This window comes from Pezoporus flaviventris, unplaced genomic scaffold (genome assembly GCF_033815535.1).
Source record: "Pezoporus flaviventris isolate CSIRO_AGI_PZ_B2104156 unplaced genomic scaffold, CSIRO_AGI_Pfla_v1 ptg000007l, whole genome shotgun sequence".
NCBI classification, from domain to species: domain Eukaryota; kingdom Metazoa; phylum Chordata; class Aves; order Psittaciformes; family Psittacidae; genus Pezoporus; species Pezoporus flaviventris.
The window spans coordinates 83715376-83737319 of record NW_026892555.1 but is presented as its reverse complement, the minus strand read 5'-3'; the positions used below and the strand labels follow the sequence as shown (position 1 = coordinate 83737319).

General features: G+C 43.6%; 1 long non-coding RNA gene across 1 annotated transcript; it reads left to right on the top strand.

The window, feature by feature from the left end:
- Positions 1-562: 562 nt before the first annotated feature.
- On the top strand, positions 563-20716 carry LOC133267221 (uncharacterized). The gene is made up of 3 exons (XR_009742674.1): positions 563-2172; positions 10411-10491; positions 17022-20716. It is a non-coding gene; the product is annotated as an uncharacterized LOC133267221 (long non-coding RNA).
- The last annotated feature ends 1228 nt before the right edge of the window (positions 20717-21944 follow it).

Here is a 21944-nt window from a genome sequence, read left to right as displayed (position 1 = left end):
ATGGAGGCTTCAGCACAGTCTTAACTTTAGTCATGTGTGTTGTCCTAGTGACACGAAAGAGGGATGCTCACAAGCAAGCTTGCATGCAAGGGTTTTAAACTCAGGGCTGCTTCTCTTAAGCTTTCCAGGGTGTGCAGTGCACAGCTTTTTTACTTGCATGGTGCTGAGAACAAATGCCATGTCATGTTTGGGTACAGTATGGAAGAGCTGACCTTACTTAGGACCAACACTGACAGAGCAGGAGCAGTGGTGCTTCTCTGCTGGAATTTTATGGAGCATTAGTTTGCACATGGGAACTGAAGTCTTGCTGGAAGCTAATGAAGCTTAGACTCTTAAATGCTCAAGCCGTCCTATCCAGCAGAATTTAGCTTTCCAAGTCAGTGAAATGTTTTTCAGACTGTGGCTCTAATCAGTTGACAATGCCTGGAGGATACAGGTCTAGAGGGAGGCATATGATTTAGATGATACCCTGATCAGTTGGCATAACTACCAAAGACTAGGTGATGTGTGGCGTTGACTGCACAGCTGTTGACTCTGGGATCTGGCCTAGGTGATTTTACATTGCCTTCTGCCTACCTGTATTTATCAGCCAAAGTTCTGCAGCCCTTCTGTACATCAAGTAGCAGTGATTCAGGCAAGTAGTTTCACTGGCTTGAGTGTGGTTGTTCAGCTGAGTAAATGGTGTGTGATCTGAGTTCAAGGCAGTAGATTTTGGGCATGAGTGCTGTCTTTTTGTGGAGAATGTGGGAAACTAATTCCCAGAGCCTGTGATCCTGGCATGCCTTAAATTCTCTCCTGTTCTTATGCTTTGCCTCTGTCCAGTGGGTGGGCTGGAAGTGAGATGGGAGGCTGGACTTCCCCCCCTTTCACAGTAAGCAGCTCTTCCAGAGAAATTCCGCAGCTGTTTCAGAGTCTGTCCAGAGTTGCCTGCTTGCCTTCCTGATGCTATTTTCTACACAAATATATTTGCTGCTGCTGCTGTGCTGGGCTCTGCGAAGACAGCAGAGAAGCCCTTAGAACCAATGTAACTCTGTAGTATGGTCTGTCAAACCAGGTGGCATTAGAAGAAACCCTTGCAGCCCTCCCCAGCACCAGCTACTTGTGGTGCATCTCCCCACATCCTGATCCTGGGTTGGCATGGGCTGGTCCAGTCACAGCAGAGTTGACTCCTGCCTCAAAGGCACCTCTTGGTGCCGGTGGCCAAGCGCCAGCAGTGTGGGCTGAGGGACGCTGTGGATGGTGAGAAAAGATGCTGAAATCTCTGGGATGAGATCACCTCCAGGGCTGGGGCTTGTGAAGGAGAGAGGAGGCCCAGCAGCTTCCATCCTTAGAGCTGAATAATAGTCCTTCAGCCCTCAGGGGGTACTTCACCTCTTTCAGATGCAAATGACTTTGCCCTCCCCATCTTCCTACTTCAGAAACTACCCCTTCAGAATAACCTTCAGCTGTAAATGAGTTTGTAATTTGCCCCTTCCTGCTCCAAATGCACAGAAACTGGGCAGTTACAGAGCTTAACTGCAGTTTGTGCTCTGCTGCTCGCAGGCTTGATTAAGGTGATGTTTCCTGGGACATAGTGGAATGTTGAGATGCCACTAATCAAATGCACCATAGTTTTCATCTGGTTTTATTTTATTTCGTATTTTAACTTCGTTTCCCCAGGAAACAAGTGCTGTCTGTTTCATGCCTCTTGCGTTTGGCCAGTTCCAACCAGATTGCACCAATGGTTGGCAGTCTTGAAGATCATTAATTTCCCACTTGTTTTTGTTCAGATTAGTGGCTGGCTGGGCAATCTTTGAAGCAATGCTCTCTCTGAAGAAAAAGGAGGCTGCTTTCAGCTAGTCTCCAGTCTGCCTCATAGCAGCTGCCCAGCCAGGCACTGCACATGTGGTGGTGATCAAACAGACAGCAGCTTCGTAGCCCTTGCCACCTCGCAAGGTGTGCGTAGTCCCCAGGGGAGAAGGTTTGGGCAATATCGGAGGGAGCTGCAGTGGAGGGGTAGGGGGGCAGAAGACACAGATCTCTATCAGACGGGGCCTGTTTGTTATTCCTCCTTGTGGTGCTGTTACCCTTTTATTTGTCAAGCCACTTGAGATTTAGGAAGGCTGGCAGGCTGACTGGCATGGCTTGGAGCTTCCTTTCCTTGACGTCCAGGACACCTTGGGCTGGATGGAGGTGGGTATTGGAGCAGATGGGAATGCGCAGCCTGGGCAGGACTTTTGCAGAGGTGTGTGTGTGTGTGCGCAAACTTGCACGTGTGCAATGGCAGCGTGGTTATCTGGGTGTTCACCAGCGTCATCCTGTTGACTTAAATGTTAATTTGACACTGATGAAAAGATGGCATTCAGAGCTGTACGTTTCTCTCAAAATAATTTCTGTGAGTGAAAACAGCCTCTGATCCGCACACAGCCCCTCCCCTCCCCACAGGTACATTAGGCAGGTATGTACTTGGGCAGATGCAGTGCTGTGAGATGTTTGGGATATGCTTTGTATTGTTAAGCACCTCTGTGTAGATGCAGCTGGTCTGGCATGGGTGAATTGGGTGGTTTGCCTTAGGAATCTGGGCAAAGCTAAACTAGGAAAAGCAGCCTTGCGCTCACCCAGACAGTGCCTGCGCTAGACAGCTTTTCAGTATAGCTGTGCTGGGTGCGATGGGCACATTTCTTCTAGACCTGGACTGAAGAAAAAGACCAGCATCTGCTCAGGCAGCGGCATAAGAAATAGGGTGTTGAGAAGCATACGTGGCATGCACACTGCAGTTCTTCAGCCAGTGCATGTTTTGTTACCTTCTCTGTCGCTGCTGAGTTTCAGGCAATACATGCCTGTTTGTCCTGGGGCATAGAGTGTGGCTCTTCAGAGATCGCCGGTGTCGCTCTGTAATGTCAAAATACTAAGTGTCACCCTAGAGGGCTGAGCTGAATCTCAAGCACCCGTATGCCGCTCCTTTTCAGGCAGCCTGTGATGCAGCTGGGATCAGATGCATCTGTCAAGGTGAGATGAAGGAAGGAGCTGTGTAGCTGTATAACCCCTTATGGGTTATGGAGGATGTGGAGGACTAAGCCATACCAGCAGGGCAAAGGGGGCCACTACTCCTTCTCCCCCCACACAAACTGCCTGCCAGAAGCAGGGCTGGACATCTTTGGCGTCTGAGCATAAGTCTCTGCACCACGGAGATGTGGTACTTAGTGAAGGAGAATGTGTTTGGCTTCCCTTACTTTTCCCTCTGGGCATCAACTCATACCATGGGCAGCATGGCATGGTGGATGACTGTGGTAGCTATGAATGGGCTCTGAGGCTCGGACCATACATCCTGTGCATATCCCTCCTCTGACAGCGCTGGCCACCCAAGCTTCAGTGTGAGAAATCCTGAAACAGGCAGTTGTGGGGTAAAATGCTGCTGCTGTAACATTTCTGCCTGTTCTCCGTAACTGTATAGTGCTAACGATATACATTTAATGCTGGTGTAGTGCTTTCTCTGTTAGGTTTTAAACTAAATCGAGTGGGTTGCATGCCAAAGGGGAAGGATTGCAACGCTTCCACCGCCATGACTGACTTTTCCATGGTGGAGCTTTTCTGGAAGATGTGCACTGGAGAGAGCTGGTGTGACCTGAGAGCATGGGACACTGCAGGTTCTGACTGGCTGCGGCTCACAGGCTTTGTAGGCTCTGCTCTCCATGGGGATGGGGAAAGATGGAAGTGAAGCTGGCTTTGTTAGCAACAAAAGAGTGTGTAAAGTTTGTACTGTAAAGCTGCCAGCAACCCTCAGACAAGGTAAAATTACTACTCTAGAAGAAAGGGAGTGTGTGTGTGTGAACAAATGGGGGCACACGAAGACAAATAAGACTATAAAGCATGAAGCAAGTGTGCTATTAGATGCACTGCCTCTTGCCATATCATCTGCAAATAAAACAAGTTAGGTTGTTGGCATTGCAGCTGCTTTTCCTCATGAAGGTAGCATGGTGAGCCAGGTGTGTCTGACTCTGAGAAATGTGCTGGCAATTTGCCTGAAGTCTGAGGTGGGCAGGGTAATTTACTTAAAAACTCTGACATAACAATTATCATCCAGGATGAACACATACAACCATAATGTTTGCTTGCAGTTGTATTTTTTCTATGACACGCTCTCAGGAGTTGCTCACTGGATGCATTCACCAGCAAACACAGCCTGGAGGTGATCAGCTTCTTCCTTGACCTACAGTTAACAGCAATAATTATACTTCAACAAGTTTTAATGTGGGAGGTAGGGATTCAATAGCTTGGGCAGAAGGCAGTCAGTGGGGTCATTTGAGGTCCAGGCTTTGGAGAGCTTTCCTTTTGACCTTGGGCAAAGCACATCAGCTGCTCAGTGATTCTGCTCTTTAAATCTGATCTGTTCCAATTGGTTTCAGAGCAATTGATTAATATTAGAACTGGTTTCATTCTCTGAGAGAACCCCCAGATCTCCAAATGTTAGTGCATGGAACCGAAGTTCAAATATAGCTTCCCTCTCTCCTCCCTGCTCTTTACCTCAGAGCAGGAAGAAAGTGAGCCATTCACAGCCATCTGCTGGAAGCATCAATCATGCTGGGAGCAGAGTCTGCCAGTTGTTCCATATGTTATTAATGATGAAAAGATATAAACATATGAGCTCATAATTATGTTACATTAAAACTACTTACAAAATAATGACATTAGGAGAACAATGGGGTTATGAAATCAGGCGGACAGAAGCAAGGATGTGCCAGGACTAACGTTGCATAGCTCCCCTTTGCATCTGCATTATGATGCAATCTTTAATTCTGTAATTGCATCATTTTTTCCCTTTCACAGAGTCCCTCTTTCAGTGGATGGGTAGATGGGTAATTACTGCATAATACATTTTCTCTTCCCCTCATGTACTTGCTGTGTGTGTCCCCACGTCTATTTATTTTATGCTCCACCCAAACCTTGAACTGAGCAGTGCTGCCAATGCCTTCCTGGGGGCTTTGCAGGTGGGGAAGTTCTTATTCTTGCAGCATCCCAGGTACAGGTACTGTCATCATTTTCATAGCTGAGGAATGGAGGCAAAGAGCAAATAAAGTTCAACTGATTGAAATGCCTTCAATTATGGCTGCTCAAAATGATACTTAGGGAGGAGTTTATTTCTCACTCACTCCAGAATGCCTGGCATGATGTACCAGTTCATCTGCTGAAGCACAAGGACAACTGACCTCAGCTGTAACTCTTAGCACTCTTGTAGGTTAGTCCAAGTTGTCTTAGCTTTGTACAGGGTGGAGACTGTCCTGATAGGGGTCACCTGAATTAAAACTAGTTTCAGGGATTTGCTGAGCATCTTGCAGACCGTGGAGTGGAGAAAGAGGTAATTCCTGCCTGCAGGTCCTACATCCAACTTCCTCAAGCAAGGGAGTTGTGTTTTTCTTCCTGCATTGCCTTGTTCGCTGATCTTCCTGACCTGGGTGAGGCAGCGGTCTGAGACGGCAGTTGCTTTTATCACACAGCCATGTCCTTTTCCAAAAGTGGTTCATTTCCACAGCTCAAATGATTTGCAAACGTTGAATTAGAGACAGAATTGGTGCAGGCACGTACAGGACCTGGGTGAAGGTTGTATAGGCAGTATTCATTACAGTACCTCTTAATTTTGAGTGCTCAAGTTTGAAATCTTTGTGTTAAAAATTTAACATAGCTGTGTTTAAACATAATTTTATAACTGTACAAAGGGAAAAGGTGGAGATAAAAATTAGTCCTGTCACATGAATCTGCAGTGGCCTAGGTCATCTAGAGGGTGAAGACCTTTGGGCTGTAGCATTAATTTCTAATCCATAAGAGCACTGTTTGGCTGTGGATGATGGTACTTGCCAGAGAGGGGTGGCATGTTCAGCAGGTCATCTGCTGATGTACTGGGGGTTTTGCAACCCAGACTAGGATACCCTCAGATCCAGTTTAAGGATGGAGCTTTCAGAGCTCTGGTGCTTCCCAAGTCCTCTCTGATTTGCCTGTGTCTGTCCTGCTCTTCCCTCTCTGGCAGCTTAGTTTCTCATCCCCTTGAACTCGTTCTTCCCGGTTCCCCCTTCTTCCCCTCAGTTTCTGTACGTCCCTAACAAATGCCACCTGTTTCTCCCATTGCTTTCTTGTACCACTGCTCTAGCCTGTGCCCATCTTTTGTTACTACTGGTGCCACCTATAATTTTCTCATATCTAGGTGTCCTGGTAGGGTTGTGTGCAGTCTTGGTTCCAGTTTAGATCTGTAATTTTTGCTTGCTTGAAACTGCAGGTAAAGCCCAGCCCAATACCTTTGTAGGAAGCATTTTAGGGGATTCATCCTCCTTACTTTTAGTCCAGAACCATTACTGTGGGCATTCTCTGAGATCAGACAATGGATAAACAGCTGCTTCAAACCAACCCTATGAAAAAGGTTTACACCTAAAGAATGTGCTGCTTTCTGCCCCATTTCTCAGCGTGTCGTTTTATGCAGTCTTGTTTGCTCCCACCTACGTTCAACAATTAAGCCTAGGTGGATGTGTCATTTTATGGGCTTGAATATGTGATAGAAGTTACATCATTTTATAGAGTGAGGAAGACTGGCTGCTTGTGATTTTTTTTGTTTTCTGGGAATGAATAGAAACATGATAGTGCAAGCAGGAGTGTGCAGATTGAGAGGCTGGGCTTCCAGCTGAAATGCAAGTTGGTGCAGCTCAGCTGCTTCCTGGAGAAGTGATGTCTGTAAACCCAGCAAGCCATTAGATGCTTTTGGCCTGCATGTCAGTCTCCTGACCAATTTACAGTGAATTTCTTCCTACAGCTTTGTTCATAGGAGGGGTAGGCTGTTGTTATAAACCTCATGCTGCAGTAAGAGAGATTTCCCATTATGTTCAAATGAGTATAACTATTTGCCTTTTTCATGTCCTTTGTTTTTTTTTTTTTTGTTGTTGTTTCATTAAACTAGATGAGGAAAGCTGGATAATACTAGCAAAGAAAATACATTTGCCAACAAAATCTGGTCTTGGAACAGACCAGGCTGCAATGAAGCAGTTGGGGTGAGAATGATTTTAAAGTTAGATTTGTGTTCTTTGGAGTTTGTGATATAAATCATGGCCATGATACATATAAACCATGTCAAACTAGATTCATAAGATAATGACAGAACAGTGTCTTAAAAATTTCCAAGTGACTCAGTGAATTGTGCACCTTTATAAAATAATTAATAAGCCAGATGCCAAAAATGGCACCAGCTAATTCTCCCTGCATTACCACTGTGTATAAGTCCAAGAACTAGTATCTAAGTGTTGAACTTCACCTATGTGAAAAGGAGACAACTGCTAAAAGCATGGACTGGTTTTCAGGTGTGGTCTGAGGGTACTCGGAAGCCACAGATGTTAGTCTGTGAAAGGTAACTCTGAGAAATGGCTTGTGTCAATGGAGGGATCTACACATCTTTCAGAGTTGGGGGGGGGGGAAGACTGTACATCACTGGCCTAGCCATGTCCAGCTTGGAAGGTGGTGGTGAGTGTGCATGCCAAGGATCTGGTCTGGTGTTTGTGTAGGCACCAGTTAATCCCTGACACAACCTTGTTCTCTGTATTTTGTGTGTGTGATTTTTCTATTGAAGCAAGCATGTTTGGGCAGATCTTCAGCACCATCAGTTGCCATAGCTCCCCTGGGAAAGCAGCGGCTCCTTTGTGGGGTAGCCCCCATACTGGGTGTGCCCTGCTGGCCTCTCTTCACCCTTGGTTTACCTCCTCCTCTCCTCTTCCTCACAGCATCTGTGTTTGGATGCTGAGAGGCAGGGACAGGGCTTCAAAAAGCTGGCTCAGCAGAGGAGGTGGAGAGCCAGCTGATGCCAGTATTAATATTCTTTCAAAATTGATGGATGAGATGATTATAAAATTGCAGAGGGAAGTGAAACTTAGCGGAAGCCATGTTTTAATTGCATTTTGGATTTTCCTCAGCAGCCAGCCTCTGAGGTGCAGGACAGATCGAGCCATTTTGTGAGGATGTTGATGCAAACTGCACAATATATTGTTTCTAAGAAAGAAAAAGAAAAAGCTGGGGCCAGTCTGTTTTTCACACTCTGGTGCTCTCAGTCTTCCTCAGTTGTACTGCATGGTATCATGCTGTGTCTAGACAGTGAATCAGACCTGAAATACTGTCTTGATGCAGCTAGAGAGAAAAAGAGCCTATTGCAAGTGTCCTTGGTGTTAAGGTGCCCAAGCCTGTGAGGGGTATTTAGGTGCTGGACTTTAAGTTTCCCCTGTCTGCCTTTTATTACTGCAGAGAGGAATGAGGATGCTGGAGCCATTTGGCTTGCGGTGACTTGCAGCGTGGGTCCTTGTTTCCTCCCCGCTGCATGCCAGCCTTCTGGCAACTGATGCCTGCTTGCCTCTAACCTGGAGAAAGATCCCTTTTCAGCTGATGAAGGCCCCTGCTCAGTCTGTGAGTAGCATTCCAAAATGGATGGCCTGCCTTACAGTGGAAGGGTTCTTGCACTTCAGTTTACATACTTCTTTCTAGTTTTCCTTGTTATTACTCTTTGTTTCTGGTAGGAGGAACAGCTTCCTGGATCCCTGGTCTGTCTGCACTGAATGTCAGGTGTGGACACATCATTCATGAGCAGGGATAGAGGCTGAATGTATGCTGCACCCTTCGGGGTTGTTTCTGCCCTGGTTGTGTCTATGGCTGAGCTGCTGTCACTGGTACAGCTACCTTTGCTTCATGGGTCCCTTTTGAACCCTGCAGTATGTAGAGAAGGACCAGCAAGCATGCAGTGAAGTGTGCTTTTAGGCTGCTCATGAGACACCAGTTCATTTTTAATTTGATGCCTTTGCCAAATGTCATTCAATAATTTTGGTAGGTTGGCTTGCATGACTAGAGTGTCTTTGTGCCATGCATTGTGCAGTCTTGATAGCCGCTGTGGTCAAACACTTTCCTCTGAGTAGAAGTAGTATGTTTAGGTGGCCTGCAAAGCAAAAGAGGAAAGCTATGACAATAGGAAAATAATGATTTTGGGCATACTGGGTGTCGGTGAGCTGGAAGCAGTGGATAGCTAACTTCTAATGAGTGCTGTCTTCAAAATATGGGCCAGATGTTTGTATGCTGCGTGAGGTTTTCTCCTGGACAGGTGTTTTGCTTGAGTGTGCTTCATCCACGATTGGACCAAAAAGCTCTTCACCCAGTTTTGTTTTCCTTCAGGCATTAAGGAAAGCAGTTTTCTTTGTAGCATTTTAATTTGGCCTTTCTTTCCTCTGGGACTAGAACTTCCCTCTGCAGTCCCCTTAACCCAGCCATAACTCTCCCTAATTGTGCATATTTTGAACAAAACATACGTGTAGGTGGTTTAGTTAAGAGAAGAAAGCATTAGCCTTTTCTCTTGACTCCTCCTGCTTTCTCCCGAGTCAAAAGCTGAGGAAGAGACACTGTTCAAGATGTTCCTGCTCAGGAGTGGACTCTTTAATGTCCAAGTCCCACAAGTCCTGGTATCTTCAGCCTTATGCTTCCATCAACTGCAGGTAAAGTTGGATAAGAGGAGGTATGCTCAGGGGCTTGGAGGGCAGCTCTATTTCTAAAAGAGAGTAATTTGGGGTGGAGATGTTCTGCCTGAGTGCTTTTAGCGTGTCTGTTCTCTCCACCTCTCTCATGCCTCTGGAAAATTTTCTGGGGTCTGATGGGAATGTAGAGCTACAGGAGCTGCTTGCTTACTCCGTGGTACAGTGGCTACAATCCGAGTGGCGAGGTTCAAAAGTTATTCCCTCTTGCTGTGTTTCCTGCTCTGATGTTGGTTGGTATTTTGATGGCTTCAAGCTAACACGAGGGAAAGTAGCACGCTAAAAAGCTGGACTGCTGTTGGGAGGAAGTTTCTTCTGTTCTCAAAGCTGGTGTCCTTGCAAGGTGGTAAAATGGGTTTGTGAGGTGTGGTTGCAATCCCTGTGAGTTATAGAGGTGCCTTTGCTGAGCAGGTGGCAAGTAATGAAGGTGAACAGCAGATCACGACAGCCTTCTGACATCCTGAAAGAGCTGAAGTCTTTGTGGTGTTTACTCTGAAAATATTCTCTCTGCCTTTTCAGAAGCACATTGTTTACATGCGCACAAACTTTGGGGTTTTGCAGTGTATGCACTTGCGTTTTTTGTGCTTTGAACACAGCTGGTAATGCTGATAGGAGTATTTCTATTGTACAAACACTTGCTGCTTAGAAGGTAGAAATTGCTGAGAGTGGCACTGGAAGCCCAGCAATTCTCCCTTCAGCAAGGAAGGGAGCTGCTGGCAGCTGAGCTGTGCTCGGCAATGCATGCGTGTGTGCTCACAGCAGGACTGGGGGTGCTGAAGTGCTGGTGTTGTTATCTGGATGTTTAAATTCCTTAAGTTTATTTTTTTTTTTTCCTAGCAATACTTTCCAAATATAATTATTTAAAAGTATAAACCTCAATAATGCTATTTTGCAGATGCTTGGGAGCCTGTTTTCTTCCTTTCGCCATGGTAGATCTGTTAACGTCAGTGACTACAGCTTGAAGTAGCTTGTCCAGGTATAACTTGTCTTCACTTTTGTGGGATTAAGGCTTGTATGGTACTCTTTGACCCGATTGTTGCAGAATTTCCTTCTGTTTACTGTACTGTTCTGTATGCCAGTTTCCCTGTAAATGTTATGAGAATGGGGAGTATGGGCCTGATGCCAAGGATAAGGGGCTAAGAAATATGCATATCTTTTTATTTTGGAACTCTTGTGATCTGTGCTTGTCTGGCAGGGTGGTAATGAAGTTTCACAGAAGAATGCCTTTTTCATCATTTGATTTCAAAGTGCTCTAACAGGGTCCATCCTCAGCTCCAGGCATGACAAGCAACACACCAGAGCCAGGGTCCATCCAGCAGCAGGAGATGGGGACGGAGATGGAGCTAGGGACATTGCTGCAGGCATGAGCCTGAGGCCCATCCAGGGACAGGACTGGAGAACAACAGTGCTGTGGCATCCTTGCAGCAGGGAGTGATGGGCGGGGGGGGGGGGGGGGGGCTAAAACAAGGTCCTGTTTCTATTTTTTGAGTGCCAGTCTAGTGCTCTAGCCATTTTGTTCTGTTGCTTATTCAGTGTTTCGTTTTAGGAGGCCTGAAGGTATATTGCTGTAGCTGAACAATGACTCCTCCTTGAGATCACTGCATTTGCAGTATCTGGCTGTTCCGTGTGTGCAGAGCGGGGGACAGAAGTGCTTGTTAGCCTTTATGGTAGCTGAGGGATCACTTAGGCTCCCGATACATGGCTGTGCTCAGCCAGCTGCTGCAGAGTGACGTGTCTGGTGTCATCATGCTGATGAAATTTCAGAGAGACCTGGCAGCTTTTGCATCCAGGGCTGTGCAACCTAAGGGCATATTTAAGCCAGAGAAGATGCTTGATGGGAGGCCAAGATGGATATCTACGTTACTGATGAGATGATTAATAGGCTGTGTTCATGGTTCTCATTAGAGACCTCTGGAAGACTGGAATCAAACAGAGAGGGTGTATGTATATGTATATATGTGTGTGTGTGTGTGTAATTTGTGAGGTCTGCTGCACAAACCTCTTAATATTCTTATTTGTCACCTTCCACACAGGGGAGTGGGGAAAGGAAGCTGGAAAATGCAAATCATGTTGTGTGCTCTCAAACAGAAACAAAGGTGGCTGTATCATGCTTTCCGAAGAGGCTCAGTGCTCCTGGGTGCTGATGTCACCGTGGATCATCAGCAGGGCCAGTGCAGGAAGAGTGCAGGGGGATCTGATTTTCATACCCTCTGATGTTAGTTTAGAATTGATAATTAGCTTCCTTTATATGGAAATATCTTTATAGGTGAAATAAATCGAAGGACCAGGTTCTTAGCCCAAATCTGTTTTCAGTATTTGTTGCGTGCTCAGCTGACTTGAGTTCAAACAGAAAACGCTATTTCCCAAGCCAGAAAACTTCCAAGAAAAAAATGTATTCCACCTGCTTTTTACATTTAAAAGCCAAATATTAAAAGATCCCTCTTCTCTACTTCCTTCTCTCACCCTCTTTCTTCAACCTTTTATCACTGAGAGAAACGTAGAAGGAAAAAAAAGATTGTGTGGATTCTCATACATGCACGTATGGAGGAAAGCCCAAAATACATGGATATTGTTGACTTAACACAAAAAGGCTGGTGAAAATGAGTGATTTATGTGAACTTATTTTTACGAAAAACATGCATTTAGTAACTCGCAGTGACTTTGCAAGTTAATTCTATTTTGTATTCTGGAGGTACATAAACATAGCTTTGAATCTCCATTTTTTTGCCCTTGCTTATCCTTTTTTAACTACAACACAGTTGCATTGATTTAAAACTAGTTTAGGGTATTGGACAGCCATGTCCAAATATTTCTCTATTAGCTCACTACCTCTTGTTTAATATTTGTTAGCACCACAGGTGGTGGCAACTCCCATCTCCAAAGTGTGCCGTGCACTTCTTTGAGTGGCCTGACCTGCCTGCTGTTTCACTTTCCCTGCATCCCAGTTCAGGAGCCTTTCTTCTCCATTTTGTTCATAATGCGTGGGTCTGAGCAAAAGCCAGCAGCTGCATTCTGAGAATTCATTGGTATGATATGCTGCATACTCTCTAGATGTATCAGCTTCCCTCTTTTCCAAATCAGATTAAAGAGGATAAGGTGCAGATTCTGTTTGATTTCAGCATGGCTAGCTTCTTCAGTAGAAGATGCGAGGAACATATGCAGTCATCCAGGTGGATGAAAGCATTAACGTTGTTTCAGTAATGTCACACATGACAGAAATTCTAGCCTTCTGTGTGAAATAAATGTGTCTCTTCCAGGAGAAGAATATCCTTGACAGTACTTTTAAAAGCTTTTGGGACATTGTGGGTTAAATAAATACCTCTGACCACATTACCTTTTTCTTTTCTTGTCGCTTTTCTGATTGCAGACAAGATATGCGGGCAAGAAGCAAAAGAAAAACAAAAGTCAGATAAGGGAGCAGCTAGTGTGTTTGGGGTTTTGTTTGGTTTACTTCTTTAGTGCATCTTTCTTGTCTCCATCTGGTTCCTGGCAGTGTTTTGTGACCTCCACTGGATTCCATCAGTGTTCTCCACTCGGAGCCCCCCAGAATAGGTAGAAAGCTACAAGCTTTCTACTGAAAGTGCTTAACTGCCCAAAAGGAGCGGCATCTAGCAGCAGCTCTTCCTCTTTTCTCCCATGTTGGTGAACATTGTGGGGAATTGTTTAAACCATTTGAACTTTACTGCAAAATCTTCAACATTTGGAGATAATTACAAGGAGGACTGACCACTACTGTTCCTTCTTAGGACACTCCTGCATTCGCTGCTGGCCTTATTTTAGTACATTTTAAAAGGTTTTGAAGATCAGCTTCACCTGGAAAGAAAGCTGTGGTTTGGTTGTAGTGCATTATTCTCATGTATCAGGATACATGCGTTTAAACTCTGAAGCTTGAATATTCTTGGAACATATTTGAAGTGAAACCTGGAGTCACTTACACGTTAGCTGAAGAAGAAAACATCTTGGGCCACTGCAAAAATCGTAAACAGAAGAAATACAGGTTTTGTAATTCTTTAGTGCTGCATTAAAGGAAACTGCTGAACATGTTTCCTTGGTAAGCAGCCAGTTTGTGAACTGTATTTTGGTACTATTTTTGTGAATGTCCTCAATTCATCAGCTCCTGTTCTAAGATTGATTGCCGGCACCTTACCTTCTGCAACCAAAAAGTGAGAAGAGGCCTGTAGGAGTAGCAATTTCAGGAGATTGTTTGGAATCTCAAACTGCTTATTAGGTTTGTTTGAATTATCGGGTGTTGTATTTGGTTCCTAGTATTTTGTTTCAGAAGTACATAATATATAAATTTGATTAAATAGTGCTCATACACTTTCCATCAGTCTTTTGGCTGGATTTTCTAGCTTCTTAAAGCAAAAAAACTCCAGCTATTGGCAAAATCTTTTCCTATATATGTCTTTCCTATGAAAAGCTGGTGCAAAATAGTTCTGTTCTAGCAAAGGGAAAGACTAGTAGGTGGGCTGCACCTCCCAGATCCGTACAGGTCTCTGTGCCAGTTTGAGAAGGCAAACACGAATTTGCCATTCCTTCATCACAGTTCAAAAGTTTCTCTTTCACTGTGGCTTGGTTGCAACTGCACAGCCTGCTTAAAGACCTCACATCAGTAGAGGAAGGCAAAAATGTTGCATCCACCTGTCCTTACATGTTAAGAAAGGGTGCTTGGCATCCAGGAGGTACAAACACCATCCTGCAACCCCAGGAAAGCTAGAGAAGCAGTGGCCTGAAGTCTGTACATTGCCAGCTTCCTATGTCTTAAGATTGCAGTGGCTGTTTGGAAGCAGTGAAAACAGATGGCCATGTGCCCAGTGCAAGAAATTATTAACTCCACTGTATTTCTTTTCATAGCGAAATCACATTTTCACTTCTCCACTAGAGATACTTTAGCAGGATACAAACCCAACAAAGCATTTATTTTTGTGGACATAGTGACTGGCACAGATGCGATGAAACTAGCTACTTTCTTGATAAAAGCAGCCTGAGCTGTTAATACTGCAGTTTTGCATCCTCTCTAAGGAAATTTGGCAGTTAAGCTGTAGTGGATGGACATTGTATTTCTTTATGCTCCAGACTGACATTGCAGTGCAGGAAAAGGTATGTTGGACAGGCATAGCTTTAGCAAAGTTACATGACCGTGATTTTGGAGTAAACCATGGGATTAGTAACTACCTAGATAATAGAGTATTATTTGATGGCAACTTGATTTCACTTTTTACTGACTTAGAAATATGAACACTTAAGATTTGAGTCATATTTTTAGAGGTGTTTTAACAGGTCTTTGAAAATTATGGGTGCATCTCACTGCATTCAAGTTAATATGCATGTAAAAGTTTGAGAGCACTAAGGCTGTTTGCTTGTGAATTGGGGAGTTAGTGACTTGGCTTCCTGCATTTTGTGTTTGCATGCAAAATAATTTGCCCTAGCAGTAAACCATTCCGTGTGCTTACAGCTTGTGTTATAAGTAATCTTCATGCAAACAAATTAGATCTCGGAAACGTAGGAGGCCATGTAGGTAAGACTGGATACTTGCTGGAGGCTGCTAGATTGTGTCTTGTCTTAAAAACAGAAGGGTTGAAAAAAGACTGAGTGGAGAGGGTGGGGTGACCTGGTTATTGTAGTTAGGATCCAGTCCACTTCAATTAATGCAGGGCACTGTTGATGTTAGAGAATTATGCAGGGCTCTGTTTCAACTGGTCTCCGAAATGACTCAGTGTAAGAACTGACAGTGAGGTCATGTGGATCTTTTTTTTTAAGTAGACCTGTTTGACTAATGAGGCTGTTATGTGGCCTAGTATTAGTTAAGCATGCCCAGAGTTACTGCTAAGAGTTCAACCTTTAATTTTCTGCCAGAAGCAACTTCCCTTCAAGATTCAGAGATGTACAGCAGTTGTCATTAGAGATTGTTACATATTAAACCCCAAAGCGCTGTAGAAATTATGGGGGCAGGAAAGACACTGCAGAAAGTAGGAGGGGAATTAATTATATGACAAGAGCCATACTGAACAAGTGGATGGCTTAGCACTCAGTGTCACAGGGAGAAGATTAATTGTATTGGTGTTTAGTAACTACTTTCACCAAGTCTGTTTATGTGCATATAATGTACGTATAAAAATTGCTGCTGCTCTAGTTATGTATAATGGCTTATTACGTAGTTGTTTGAACAAGGCGACAGAGAAAGTAAAACTTCCAGACTCGTATTTCTTTTGCTCATTACAAATATTCAGTTCCTCCCTCTCCACCCCCAGGCACTCGAAAAGTTGCTTTCGCCTTATCTATATCGCACTTGCTTCCTGCTTGCTCTCCGTCCCTGCCCCCCACCTCTTGTTCCTGCCCTAGCCTCCAGCTCCCATAGGGAGTCCGATGCCTTTTGTCCTGCTTTCTGCATCCTCTACATACTCTTCTTCTTAATCTTCAGTAATGCACAAATAAGACACTTTTTTAGTTTCTCCTTAATTTCTGCAGCATATCTTAGAAATACTATTTTTTAAATAAGAAGGTCTTTGTCCAGTGTTTCTTTCCAGATGCTGTAGAGGATGGGTAGAGACTTTGGGAAAAGAGTATTTCTACAAGGAAACTCTCTTCTTATAAATCTTGCCAGCCTTTACACGGCAGAAAAAAAATCTTCATCTCTGCAGGTAGATGAAGAGATGAAGGTTTTACTGAGGTTGAGACTCTTAGGTTTTATGTATAGAAAGTTTGTGTCCAGTAAGGAAAAGCCTTCATCTGTCATATCCTGTTGACAGCTTAAAGTCCAGAGGCAAAAATCATGTCTGGAAGTGTAAGGCTGGGTGCCTGTGAGAGGGCGCTGTCTATCACAGCTGTGACTTTGTACTGCTAAACCTGGGGCAATATGATCAGATTAGCCAGGACATGCAGTGGGATATTTTTTGTGATTTTTTTTTCTTTTTTTTTTTATGATTGCAGGAAGACACGAGAACTGCCTGACTGGTCAGAAAATGTCCTGGACAAACACATTTAACCAGCAAAAGGAGTTTGAAGCGATGCTATGTTGTATGCCAGTGCTATCTGTGTATGTGTGTTGGGTGCCTCAAGACCAACTTTGCTTTTCTGTGACACACCGGCCATGCACCAGCAAAGGTTGCAGGGTGGCACTGAGGGTCTGTTTATCCCAGCATGATGTTCAGCTTGGTGTTCTTCCCCAGAACAAGAGTGGCTTGTTTTTCTAGTTGGGTTTTGAGCCAGAAGAAGTAACCCCCACCATCAGTGAACCACTGGGTGGGTGTCTGTCATACATGACATGTCCCAAGACACCACACGCCCACTTAGCAGTGGTGGCCAGTGTTGAGTCCAAAGCAGTTCTTTCCCTTTGAACTGTGCCTGATGTTGCTGCAGCCTAAGCTAAACACCAGCCTCGTGAATACTAGCTTAGCTAACTTGTTCTCTGGGACTATTCAGTCTTCCCAGTCAAGGCAAACATCACTTCATTCCCCCTCTCCAAAGACAGTTGTTACTTGCTGCTTTTTTCTTTTTTTCCTCCAGGATTAACAACTCTCAGTGGCACCTCTGGTAATGTTTCATTGCCATGCAAAAGGAGGAAAGCACTTTGTCAGCAGCCTACTTCAGGCACAGAAATTGATATCTGTGAGAACCATATGTACAGAGCAGCAATTACTCAGATCATCAATATTTATACAGCAGATAATAGTCATCATGGACAAGATGAATATTGTCACAACAGCAGTAGCTGCTTGGGGGGGGGGGAATGTAAAAAATAATTGCTGCTTTTTTTTTTAAACAGGGTAATTATTTAACTTTCAAGTAATTGGTGAAGATAGCTTGAAGTCTGAATTAGATGTTCAATGGGAGTTCATCTGCTTCTAGGAAGTAAAGGAAATGCCCCTCCTCTCTACCCTCATGTCACATGGTGAAAACTGCCTGGGATGTCATCCTTTACTCTAGTGGCTTTTTCTGAAGGCAATGCTGGTGCCAGTTGCTGAATGAGGAATCATAAGCCATAACAAACAAATCAACCAACAAGAATAAGCAGCTTTGTTTGCAAACAAATTTTTGTTAAGTCTGATGTGGATGGACGTGCATTTGTGTTGAGATGGTGGTATGGTTGCGCGTGCTTTGATTTTAAAAGCCATACCTCAGTGCCTGTGGAAGGTAGCCATCCTTAGGATGTGCTCTTTCCCAGAGCTTTCCAGCATCCTACCCACTAGCTGATGTGACACTGGTTGCCTTGGTGGTGCCTGGCTGGACAGGCAGCCCAGTGAGTCCCTGTCCTGGCTCCCACTTGGCAGATGTCTGGAGGGACAGGGTTATGGCTTCCTGTTTGTGCAGGAGATGCAACTCCAGATTTCTGCAAAGAGAACAACTCCTTCCACCCACCTTTTTTAACCTTTATATGTTGGTGTGATTATTTGGAGGCTTACCTTCACTGGCAAGAAAGTCTGCTGGGTTGCCCTGTTTTTGAGAAGTATTGAATTGAGAGCTACCTGTGTGTGATCTGTTTGCTATGGAACAATTTACTTGCTGACTTTTGTCTTCTGCTCGTGAAATGCCTCTGCATAGTTCCATTCTTTCTTTGTACTGACCTACTCTTCAGACATGACTATCTGAGTACTTGAACTCTTGCACGCCCCTGGACTTCTGTCACTTGAGGGAAAACAGTGGCTAGCAGCATGCAGCACTTGATGTTCAGAGTTTAGCTCAGTTGGGTTGGCTATCATTTACAATCTCACAGCTCAAAGTTTTCAAAACACTGAAGCAACTCAAGAACATTTTCAACTGAGTAAATCCACAGAAGACCTATGAAACTTCCAGGCACTGTATTTTATGGGAAATTCTATTCAGATAATGAGGCTTCTTGTGTGATGCCAGGAGAAAAATTGACCTAAGAGTGAAACTTTCAAAAGCCGACATCCCAAATGATGGGCTGGCTACACAAGGAAGAATCAAAAGGAATTCTTTTAAGCTGGCAGCCCTCTTCCAGGAAAATGTCATAAACTGCTCCTTTTTATTCTTTTCTGGAGTTACATACCTTCTGCTGAGATGTAAGCAGTGGAGAAGATAGTGGCTTTTCTCTCCGAGTTAGGTCTGATACTCAGCCTGAAGGAAGTGGAGACTCTGCTCCCACCTTTGTTTGGCAGCATTTGATCAGGGATCTTTTTCTCTTCAGGTAAACCCATTAGTTTGCGTGGATTCTAGCCCTTCTCAAAATAAATTTTTAATATAAAATAATTAAACATTCATTGGAGCAGGGACAGGAACCCAGGTCTCTGCCTTTCCCTCATACTTGCTTTTCCTTTGTGACCTCAATATTGAATTGCACACTTCAAAGTGGAATGGGGTCAGCGGAGGCATTGGAAGAGCTCTGCTGAGCTATTGAAATTGCTGGTACTTAAAACTTTCATCCGTGAGAAGGGGAAAGAGCATCATTTTGTCAGATTCACCCATAGTGAATGAAAGTTTCCTTCTGCCATGAGCATACCCAGGTGCCTTTGAATTGAATCTGCCACTGGCATGTGGCTTGGAGAAGTTTGACCCTGTTGCATGCAGATTAATTTGGATGGAAGCCTTGTCTGAAGCTAAATTTAGGCCATCTTAGATCTTCATAGTGCAGGTAAAGTTGAGACATCCAGTAATGGCAGCATTAACATTTCTGATGCTTGTCTCCAGTGCAAAACTCTTAACAGAGATGCTTTCTAAATTGCAGACCACAGACCCAGTATTGAAGCTATGCATTTTAAAACTTTTTTAAAATAGTACCTCCAATTTTTTTTTACTGATGGTGATGTAATCTTTGCTCAGAATTTAAGCTTGCAGTCAACAGACTTACTTTCTCAGTTACCTTATCCAGGTCCCTTTGAGGCAGCCACTGTTGAGCCTGTGGGGGAACTATCTGCAAAAGTGTTAATTCAAACATTTTCTTATGCCTGAAGGTTCTGCCTTGATGAAAGTAAGTACTATACAGTTCTTTGAAGAGATCACTGCAGTTCATAAGCCAGCCCATTAGGTAGGTGAGCTAGCCCTGTGAAAGATCCATGCTTGACACATTCATTGCTCATTCAGTTATATTGCAGCAGAGAATAGGCTTTTGTCAGAGCAAGGAGAAGAACAAGGGGCCATTGAAGGGGGCAGGTAATCAGCACTACTGATGTTCCAGATTATTGAATTGTGTTGAAATAATGAGTTTTTTCATCAGCCTACATTGTTTCTACCTAACTCTCTGAGTCTTTCTTCATTGCAGTAACTTGCAAAGGGATCTGGAGATTATGAGGCTGCTTCCCTTCACATTTAACAGGGTACCATGTTTTGGCTGTCTTGTGCCATTGCAAAGTGCAGGCACACTTATATTCTAATTTGAGGATGAGATGTTTGCAGTTTGAGGACATGGGGTGCTTGCAGTATCTGGAAACCATGTTCCCCTCTAATTCTATTTCACTTCAGTGTCAAGCACTGGGGCACTGATGTGAAGACTGTAGATGAAGATTTTTCTGTCGCACTGATGCATCCTAGCTAAAGCCTAAAGGGGTTTTGACAAATAAGGGTTTAAAGATGAGTCCTGTGTACTAGTTTTCTTTTAAACTAAAAATGGGAAGAATTGTGTGGTGAAGGATGGAGTTGGCGATATGTTGGTATGAAGCCTCAAGAAGCTTCTTGGAGCAGAAAAATCATTCCTCTTTACCTTTTAAGCAGTAAAAGGCTGAATGTTTACCTCTTCAGTTGGTTTTACAGATGTTTTGAAGACTTATCCTACGTTACCTTCTGGAAGTTTTTCCTACATCCTTATTTTGTCAGAGTTCATTGGTTTATTTCATGCAGGGGAAAAAACCCTGCCCAAATCTCCTTTCACTTAAAAATAGTGAAGGCTTCTTAGGTTTAGGAATGCTAGCACCATCTCTTATGGGAACTGTAATTAGCATGCTTTGTTTTCCCATTCTTCCCTTGGGGCTTGGCTTTATGGCTGGTTTCCATCTCTTGTTTTCATGTTGAGTTGCTATTGTGGTTATGGGAGATGTAATCTAGCTAGGAAACCCAATCCTTGTTGAAGAATGGGAACATGGGTCATCCCATATGGAAGTACCTTGAGCTGCTATAAGCAACACTTCATCATCCTGAAAACGAGTTGCCAACTTTCAGTATTTAGTAGAAAGGCAGCACCTCTCTTAGTACAGGTGACATAGCTGTTTGTTTCACTTTATTCATAAGGTGTTCCTCTTAAACCCCAAATTTCCATCAGAACTCACTTTTATTTTATTTTAAATCAGCATCTTGGCTTTGTCTCCAAGCACAAAATATATATATTTTTTTTTTTTTTTTTTAGGGTTTTGCCCTGCAGTAATAAGTGTGATACTTGGATACTGGAATTTGTTGTAAGTTCAAAGCACAGCAAGTAGGAGATGGTGATTTGATTTGCCCGAGGAGACTTCTCTTTCTGGTCTGGCATAAACATTTCTGAAATGTGGATGGAGCTAGACCGGGAATGGGAATAAAGTACTCTTCAAACTCCAGATTTTACTTTCTCAAGTAGATTCCTTTTCTAAAATAGCAATCAAGAGAAATGCTGGAGCTGTGTTAATTGAACAGACTGATCTATAGTCTGTCTGTGGAGTAGGAAATGTCAGTGTATGAAGTTTAAGCATGTATAGAAGACAGAATTTGGTCAGTAATAGCAAACTGATGAGAAGTCAGTGAAGTTGCATTGTTCCTGAATTTGCTTTTAATAAGCAGTGAGCTATTTATGAGGACACTTTTGCTACTGTTTGGCTGATTAGCACCTCCCCTTCAGAAAACCTCGTTGACTCTCCCAAAAGCCTTGAAGTGTACAGAAACTTGTTCTTTTTATTCTCTCAATTTCACAGTGTCTTCTGCCTTTCATCTTGCAGCCTCTTGCGAGCTGTCACTCTCCCTGTTTGTATGATTTCCACAGAAAACACAAGTAATAGCAGCTGAAAGGGAATTTTAAAATAGAGCAGGATATCTAGGACATGTCAGGGTGATTGTGAGGTGGTCTTAAAAATCTACTGGTTGCCTGCTTTGAAGGTTTTTTTTCAGAATGTTTTGAGATTTAACCTCTCTCTTCTTTATCTGAAGTTTTGGAAGAGCAGCAAGGCTTTCCTCTTAAACGCAACATGGCACATATGTTGGCATCTGGGGGAAGCAAGACTGTTTGTGAGATGATCAGTTCTCCACTGGAAGGATTTCTGGGCAAGTCTGGTCCAAATCGGCTCTTGAGAACAGTTACTGTGAAAGAGGCTTTACCCAGCTCAGTAGAACTGCTTCACATGGAGGGGTCACTGGCACAAAGAAATGCTGGTTTTCACAGATTTAAAAAAATAAGGCTTTAAAGAAATTGTTTATTCACCTGAAAAGTCCTTGTGATATATATATATACATTTAACCCATATATAAATTTATAATTCTTTTCATACATAAATCAATTCATGTTATCATACT